General features: G+C 62.6%; 1 pseudogene; it reads right to left on the reverse strand.

Moving 5' to 3' along the window:
- Positions 1 to 218: 218 nt before the first annotated feature.
- LOC139605224 (class I histocompatibility antigen, F10 alpha chain-like) lies at positions 219 to 7,233 on the reverse strand (annotated as a pseudogene).
- Between the last annotated feature and the right edge of the window lie 1,609 nt (positions 7,234 to 8,842).

Consider the following 8,842-nt stretch of genomic DNA (forward strand, 5'->3'; position numbering starts at 1 on the left):
CTGCTCCTCATGTCCCCATCCTGCTCCTGGTGTCCCCATCCAGCTCCTCATGTCCCCATCCTGCTCCTGGTGTCCCCATCCAGCTCCTCATGTCCCCATCCTGCTCCTGGTGTCCCCATCCCTGCTCCTGGTGTCCCCATCCCTGCTCCCAGTGTCTCCATCTCTGTCCCAGTGACCCCATTCCCATTCCTGGTTCCCAGAGATGAACTGCCAGACACTGGAGGAGGGAACCCAGATTTATTGCCCAAAGCAGGATAATTTCACATCAGAAGTGAAGGATTGGGCATATTTGTGGTTCTTGCCTTTAAAACGTTGGAAAACCGGAAATGGATCTGTTAGCAAGAGCCATGGGGTGGGTGAGAGCAGTGGGATGAGCTCTGCTGGCAGCTCTCAGCTTTCCCAGGAAGAGGGAAGGGGCCGAATCCAGCTCTGTGGATCGCTCAGGCAGTGATTCCTGCCAGGATAAGAGAGGGTCACGGTGTCACCCTGTCCCTGTCCCCATTCCACAGGATGGACCTGGCTGGAGCCCATGGAGAGCAGGAGCTGCTCCAGAATCCCACGTGATCCCACCCCAATCCTGCTGCAACCTTGCTCCATCCATCCCACCCCATTCTGCCCCATCCATCCTGCCCCAACCCTTCTCTGGAACCCCAATCTGATCCTGCTCCATTCCATCCCACCTGATTCTTGTCTGGAATCCAGCCCTGATCCCACTCCATCCCTCCCACACCAATCCTGCTCCATCCATCCCTCCTGATCCCACTCCAGAATCCAGCCCCAATCCCACTCTACAATTCCCCCTGATCCCACTCTGGACCCTGCTCTGATCTGAAACCCCTCCTTGATCTCAGTCCGTCCATCCCGCCCTAATCCCCTTCTGGAATCCCACCCTGATCCTGCTCCATACCTGTGCTCAAGCCATTGGTTCCCATGTCCTTTCCTGCAGAAAGAGAAGATCCATGAGATTCCAGCATGGATCACACACCAGGATTAACCCCAGGATCCATCCTGGGATCCGCACAGAAGGGATCCAGAGCTGGATACACCATTGGAACTCACCGGCTGCTGGGTTGTATCCATTCCTGTCCCTCCTCCCTGTGGAAACAAAGTGGGATCAGCGTCAGTGGCACAGGATTCCCAGAACGGTGCTGGGTGGATCCATGCCCCTTCCCGACCCCCATCCCGTGTGTTACCGGATTGGAGCTTCCAGACACTGAATCCAATGAGGATGAGGATGAGGATGGCAGCGATGACAGACACAGCGACCACCACAGTGAGATTCCCGCCAGACGTCGGCTCTGGGAAACATGGGATAGTGAGGAGGGGGAGAGGAATCCCCATTTGGGAATTCCGAATTCCCAATCCCCACATTCCCAGCCTCACCCCAAGCGAAGATCCCGGGCCCTGGCATTCCGGGATGCTCCACCCTGCACCGGTACTGCTCCCGCTCCTCCGGCAGCGCCTCGATCCTGGCCCAGGGGTGGAAGGTGCCGTCGCTGTTGGGAACGATCCCGCCCCACTCCGTCTCCTGATCCAAGGTTTCACCCCCCTTCATTCAGCTGGCTGCGATGGTGTTGGGGTAGAATCCGTACGCACGGCAGGACAGGATCAGCGTCCCGTGTTCCTCTCTTCCGGACACATGGACATCAGGGGGCTCTGGAATGGGATAATGGTGGAATTAATGCATTGAGTTCTGTGGGAATGGGATTGGGGTGTGCTCTACCCATGGAATTTCCACTGGAATGGCACTGGGGTGAGCTCTGACCATGGAATTCCCGCTGGAATAGGATGGAGATGAGATCTGCCCATGGAATTCCATGGGAATAGGATGGGGGAGAGATCTGTCCATGGAATTCCATGGGAATAGGATGGGGGAGAGATCTGCCCATGGAATTCCCACTGGAATGGGATGAGAGTGAGATCCACCCATGGAATTCCTACAGGAATGGGATGAGAGTGAGATCTACCCATGGAATTCCCACTGGAATGGGACTGGAGTGAAATCTGACCATGGAATTTCATAGGAATGGCATGGGGGTGAGATCTACCCATGGAATTCCCACAGGAATTACTGTGTTCCCAAGCCCTCCATTCCCAGATCCCAAACTCCCATAGGAATTCTGCTCCCACCTTTGCGCTCCAGCTCCTCCTGCCCATATCCGACGTATTCCCGGAGCCATTCGGGGCATTCGTGCTTCAGGTAATTTGTCCGATACTCAGCCACCTCTTCCTGTTCCCAGCGCCTCCTGGTGATCTCAGCAGCGCTGTCGGCTGCCACAAATCTCCCGGATTCCGGGTCAAAGGAGATGAAATCCCGCCCGTCGTAGCCATCCAGGTGGGATCCACGGACACTCCCATCGGACAGGAGTTCACAGCCAGAAACTCGCAACCTTGTGTGGAGACCTGGGGGGATTGTACCCACAGAGACCCATGGAATTGTGTTCCAGCCCCACAGAGCCCCATTCCAGCCCCATGGAGCACCAGAGTCTGAGGGAGACCCACAGAGCCTCATCCCAGCCCCTTGGAGCCCCATGGATCCACATCCCAACCCCATGGATCCACAAGCCAACCCCACAGATCCCATCCCAGCCCCATGGATCCACATCCCAACCCCATGGATCCCAACCCAACCCCACAGATCTCATCTCAACCCATAGATCACAAGATATCCCATACCAGCCTAATGAATTCCCATTTCACCCCCTTGGAGCCCTGTGAATCCACATCCGTCACCTATAGATCCCATCCCAGCCCCATGGATCCTCACCCCAGCCCTACAGTTCCCATCCCAGCCCCACAGATCCCCCCACTCACCCCCACTCTGGTTGTACCGCTCCCCCAGTGTCTCCAGGTCCTCGACAAACGCGTGCTGGTGTCCTACACACTTCTGGGTCTCCCTATCCCAATATCCCGGCTCGACTCCATCCTTTATCCACTGCGTCAGCGGCTCCGTCCTGCCCCGCTCGCTATCGTAGCGCACGAAGGGGATCCCATCCACGAACCCAATGGCCATGAACTGGGGGATCCCCGCGCTGGGCTCTGACACCGCCACTGTCAGGTAATGCAGGGAGTGGAGAACTGGGGGGACACAGAGATTTGGGGGGGCTGAGGGGATCATGGATCAATGAAAGGGGAACTGGGAGAGCTGGGAAGGGGTTCGGGGATCCTGGAGCCAAGGAAAGGGTGGTGCAGGGTGGGAGAGGTGGGATGGACAGGAAAGGGCATGCAGGGGGTGCTGGTGTCCAGGAAGGGGGCTCAGGGGGTTCCAGGGTCATGGAAGGGGTGAGGGGTGCAGGGACTGGGAAAGTGGGATGGGGGTTCCAGGGGATCCCTGTGCCCAGGAAAGCGGCTCCAGGGGTCCCCAGTGCCAGGGAAAGGGGTCACAGGGTGGGGAGACCTGGGAATAGAAGGCTGGGGGTCCTTGAAGCAGAGGAAAGGGGGAGCCAGAGGCTGAGAAAGGCAGGAATGGGGGTCCAGGGGGTATCAGGGTCAAGGGAAAGGGGGGTCTGGGGACTGGGGAAGGTGGGATGGATGGGAAAGGAGGTGTAGGGGGGGATTGGTGCTGGATAAGGGGGTGCAGGGGGGTCCCAGTGCCCAGAAGTGAAAATTCAGGGGGGTCCCAGGGCCCAGAATCCCCCCTGGGACTCTCATGGACACCCTGAGACTCCCCCGCAGGGCGAGCAGGGGGTGAAGAACTGTGGGGATGCAGAGATTGGGGGGTCTGCGGCATCCAAGAGGCAGGAAGGGGGACTGGGAGAGCCAGGAAGGGTCCAGGGTTCAGGGAAGGGACTGGGAGAGGCGGGATGGGGGATCCAGGGGGTCCCTGTGCCCACCAAAGGGGGTCCAGGGGTCCCCGGTGCTGAGGGAAGTGCGGTCTGGGAGCTGGGAAAGGCAGGAATGGGGCTCCAGGGGGTCCCTGGGTCACGGAAAGGGAGGTCTGGGGCTGGGAGAGGTGGGCGGATCCCGGGGACGCAGCTTGGGAGACGGGAAAGACCGAGGGAAAGCGGGGGAAGGGGACAGGGAAAGAAGGAATGCCAGGGAGTTCATCTGGATCCCTCTGGATCCCCGCGGCGACCCCCCCGGGACCTTTTGGAACCCCCTTTCGGGAAGTGGCGGGAGTGGAAAAAAGGGAGGACACGGAAAGTTGGGAGATCTGGGAGGTCCAAAGATCATGGAAAAGGTTCAAAGGGTCTGGGGTGTGGGAAAAGGGGGATGCCCGAAAAGGGGAGGCAGGGGGTCCCAGAGCACTGACGGGGGTGCAGGGGGGTCCCGGTGCCCGGAAATGGAGATTCAGGGGTGTTCCAGTGCCCAGGAATGGGGGTTCAGGGGGGTTCCCGTGCCGCGATTCGGGATTCAAAGGGATCCTGATCCCCAGGAATGGGAGATCAGGTGGGTCCTGGGGCAAGATAAGGGGGTGCAGGAGGGTCCCGCTGCCAGGAAATGAACGTTCATGGGGGTCCCCATGGTGCCCAGGAATGGGGGTTCAGGAGCTTTCCCTGCCCAGGAATGGGGGTTCAGGGGATTCTCTTCCCGGAATTCGGGGTTCAAGTGGGCCCCGGTGCCCGGAAATGGGCGCTCAAGGGGTCCCCGTGCTCAGGAATGGGGGCTCAGTGGATTCGCATGCCCGAGAATGGCGGTTCAGGAGGGTTTCCCTGCCCAGGAGTGGGGGTACAGGGGGGTTCCCGGTACCAGATGAGGGGGTACAGGTGGGTGTGGGTGCTGGGGAAGGGGATGGAGGGGGGTCACAGGAACCAAAATGGGGCTATGGGGAGGTTCCCGGGCTCAGGAAATGGAAGTTTAGGGGGTTCCCGGTTTCGGGGTTCCCACTCACCTTTGGTCGCGCCCCCCGGGTCCCCCAGGAGCCCCAAGAGCAGCCCCAGAGCCAGCGCTGGAGCCATGGCGCTGCTCCGCTGCGGCCCCGCCCACAGCCCCAGACCCGCCCACAGCCCTGGCCCCGCCCACAGCCCTGGCCCCACCCCAGCCATGGTTCCTCCTCCAGAGCGCCTCTGGCCCCGCCATTGGCCCCGCTGTTTCCTGCTCGCCAATGGCAGCCCGATCTGTCAGTGACGTCACCGGTCGCCGGGCAGATCCCGGTCTCGCAGGTTGGGACGCGGAAGCGAAAGGGACCGAGGAGGGCGGCGGCAGGGGACGGGGGAATTCCAGAGAATCCCTCAGGATCCCTCTGGATCCCCGCTGCGACCCCCCTGGAGCCCTCCGAGAACCACCTGGGACCCCCTGGGACCCCCTTAAGAAAGCGCCGGGAGTGGAGAACTGGGGGCACAGGGAAATTTGGGAGATCTGGGGGTGCAAAGGTCAAGGAAAAGGGCGGGTCTGGGGTCTGGGGAGGGCAGGAGGGGCGGGGAGGGGTTCAGGGGGTCCCGGAACACGTGAGGGGGGGTCCAGGAGGGAGTCCCAGTCCCGGATGAGGGGGTACAGGGGGGTTCCCATACCCGGGAGAGGAAGTTCAGGGGGTCCCAAATCAAGGAAAGGGGGGTGAGGGCAATGGGGTGTCCAGGGGGTCCCTGTGCCCAGGAAAGGGGGTGCACGGGCCCCGGTGTTGAGGAAGGTGGTGGGTGCGGGCTGTGGAAGGCAGGAGTGGGGGTCCAGGGGGTGCTGGGGTCAAGGAAAAGCGGGGGCTGGGGTGTCTGAGAGGGGGAGGGCCGGAAAGGGGGTGCGGGGGGGCATTGGTGCTGCATGAGGGGGTGCAGGAGGGTCCCCGTGCTGGATAAGGGGGTGCAGGGGGGGTCCCTGTGCCTGAGAACGGAGGGTTTGGGAGGGTTCCAGTCTCAGATATGGGGGTGCACGGCGGTCCTGGTGCAGTGGAATGGGGGTTCAGGGGGTCCTGGTGCTGTATAAGGGGATGCAGTGGGGTCCCGGTGCCCAGGAATGGGGGTTCAGGGGTGCCGGTGCCAGATAATGGCCTGGCTGGGATCTGGTGCTGGGAAAAGGGGTGCAAGGGGTCCCAGGGCCAGATAACGGGATGCACTGGGGTCCCGGTGCCCAGGAATGGGGTTCCGGGGGGTTCCATTCCCGAGTTCCGGGGTTCAAGGGGTCCTGGTGCCTGAAAATTGAGGTTCAGGGGGTCCTGGTGCCGGGTAAGGGGATGTAGTGGATCCCGGTACCCAGAAATTGGGGTTCAGGGCGGTTTCCCTGCCCGGGAATGGGGGCTCAGGGGGTTCCAGGCTGCAGATAAGGGGGTGCAGGGGTTATCGGGGCTGAGGAAGGGGGTACAGGGGGGGTCCCAGTGCCCCAAAATGAACGTTCAAGGGGGGTCTCTTGACCCCCTGGAGCCCCAGGGGACCCTCCGGGATCCCCTGGAACCCCTTCCAGGAAGCGCCGGCAATGAAGAACTGGGGGGACACCGAAATTTGGGAGATCTGGGGGTCCAAAAGCCGAGGAAAAGGGCGGGTCTGGGGTCTGGGAAGGACGAGGTGGCCGGGAATGGGCGTGCAGGGCGTCCCAGAGCACTGACGGGGGTGCGGGGGGATCCTAGGCCCGGATTAGGGGGGGCATGGGGGTCCCAGTGCCCAAAATTTGGGGTTCAGGGGGTTCCCGTGCCGGGGAATGCGGGTTCGGGGGGAGTTTCCTTCCAGGAATTTGGGATTCAAGGGGGTCCCGGTGGCCGGGAATTGCGGTTCCGGGGGCGTCGGTGACCAGAAATGGGGATTCAGGGGGGTCCTGGGGCCACATGAGGGGGTACAGGGCGGTGCCAATGCTGGGCAAGGGGGTATAGGGGGGTCCCTGTGCCCAGAAATGGGCGCTCAAGGGGGTCCGCGTGCTCAGGAATGGGGGTTCAGGGGGGTCCCGGTGCTGAAAAAGGGTGCTGAGGGGGTCACAGGACCGAAAATGGGGGTTCAGGGGGGTCCCGGTACCCGGGAATGGAGGTTTAGGGAGTTCCCGGTGCCCAGGAATTACGGTTCAGGGGGGTCCCGGTGAACAGAAATGGGGGTTCAGGGGATCTCGGTGCCAGATGAGGGGGTACAGGGGGGTCCCGGTGCTGGGGAAGTGGAGTGAGGGGGGGTGGCATGACCCAAAATGGGGGTTCAGGAGGGTTCCCCTGCCCGGGAATGGAAGATCAAGGGGGTCCCGGTGCCCGGGAATTGCGGTTCAGGGGGGTCCCGGTTTCGGGGGGTCCCACTCACCTTTGGTCGCGGCCCCCGGGTCCCCCAGGAGCCCCAGGAGCCCCCGGAGCACCCCCAGCCCCAGCGCTGGGGCCATCGCAGCCGTCCCCGATCGCGGCTGCAGAGACGCGAAAGCGAAAGTGCCCGAGGGAGCGCGGGGGGAGGGGGAAAGGGCGAATTCCAGGGAATTCACCTGGATCCCCTCCTGGCACCCCTCTGGATCCCTCGGGGATCCGTCTGGGACCCTCCAGGGCCGCGCCCTGCGGGACCCCCGGGCCGGGCTCTGCTGAACTCCCGGCCCTGCGCTCAAACTCTGCCCGGACCCCGCTGGGCTCGGCCCAAAGCCGGGCAAGCAGCGGGAGCAGCGGAGCCAATTTTTGCTGCGGGTGCGGGTCCCACCCCCGGCGGAGCAGGGCTGGGCGCTGGGACCCGATCCCTGATTCCCAATCTCCTTCTCTCTCGCTCTCTCTCTGCTGTTCTCTCCCTTTCCTTTGGGGGATCATAAATCCCAGAGCGGCCGCAGAGCCCCGTGCCCAGGCCGGGTTTCCCAGCAAAGGGAGGCTGGGGCTGAGGTGCCCCGGGCTGGCCGGGAATGGGGGCCCGGGACTCCCTGGGCTCACGGAAATGGGGGATCCAGGGGCTGGGAGAGGAGGATACCCGGGAAAGGGGGTGCAGGGGGGTGTTGGGGCAGGATAAGGGGGTGCAGGGGGGGGTCCCAGTGCCGGGAATGGGGTTGGGAGGGGGGGGTGGGCAGCAGCTGCTGGAGAGAGACTGGGACAGACTGGAATGGACTGGGACAGACTGGGAAAAGAACCCACTGGGAGCAGAACTGAGGCAGCAGAGATCATACTGGGATATACTGGGACCACACTGAGGGCTACTGGGAACATGCAGGGGACAATTGAGATTGGACTGGGAGGGACTGGGAATGGTTTGGATCATCCTGGGACTGACTGGAATCATACTGGGAGTGATCAGATCTGTAGTAGGGGTGAAGAAGAGAAACTGGAATAATGCAGGGAGCAACTGGGATCATACTGGGAGCAGCTGCCCCATGCTGGGGTCATACTGGGATCATACTGGGACTGATGGGGTGACACTTGGAGTGACTGGCATAGTACTGGGAGTGTCTGGGAGTAACTGGGATCAAACTGGAGGTGACTGGACTTATACTGGGAGCAACTGGGACCACAGCGGGGGCAAATGGCATCGGGTAAGGTGTGACCGGGCTCATCCTGGAAGTGCCTGGGGCCACACTGGGCTCTTACTGAGAGGGACTGAGAGTGAAAGGAACCATACAGGGCATGACTGGGAGCCGCTGGGACCGTGTCGGGGGCAACTGGGATCCTACCGGGAGTGATTTGGACCATACTGGGAGCGAGCGGGACCCACCGGTGAGGCGGCGGCGGAGCTGGGAGGCGGCCGCAGCGCAGGTGGGAGCCGCGCTGGGTTGTGCGGGGGCTCGGGGCTCGCTGCGGGCCTCGGGGGCGGCAGGGGGCTCAGGCGGGTTCCTTGTGCCGTGTCCGGCCCGTGGTGCCGCTGCCGTGAGGGCGCTGCGGGAGCGGCTGCCCGCGGTCTCCTTGCGGCCGCTGCCTCGGCAGGAGCCGCTGCCGGAGCAGCGCTGGCTCGGCCCGGTTCCTGTGGCTGGCACAGGGGCGGCTGCCCCGTGCCCGCGGCTGTGCGGGGAAATTCACGTGGCCGGAGGTTTCCGTGCCCCGAGG

This window comes from Agelaius tricolor, unplaced genomic scaffold, assembly GCF_023055355.1.
Source record: "Agelaius tricolor isolate 1412-34295 unplaced genomic scaffold, bAgeTri1.0.p SCAF_61, whole genome shotgun sequence".
NCBI classification, from domain to species: domain Eukaryota; kingdom Metazoa; phylum Chordata; class Aves; order Passeriformes; family Icteridae; genus Agelaius; species Agelaius tricolor.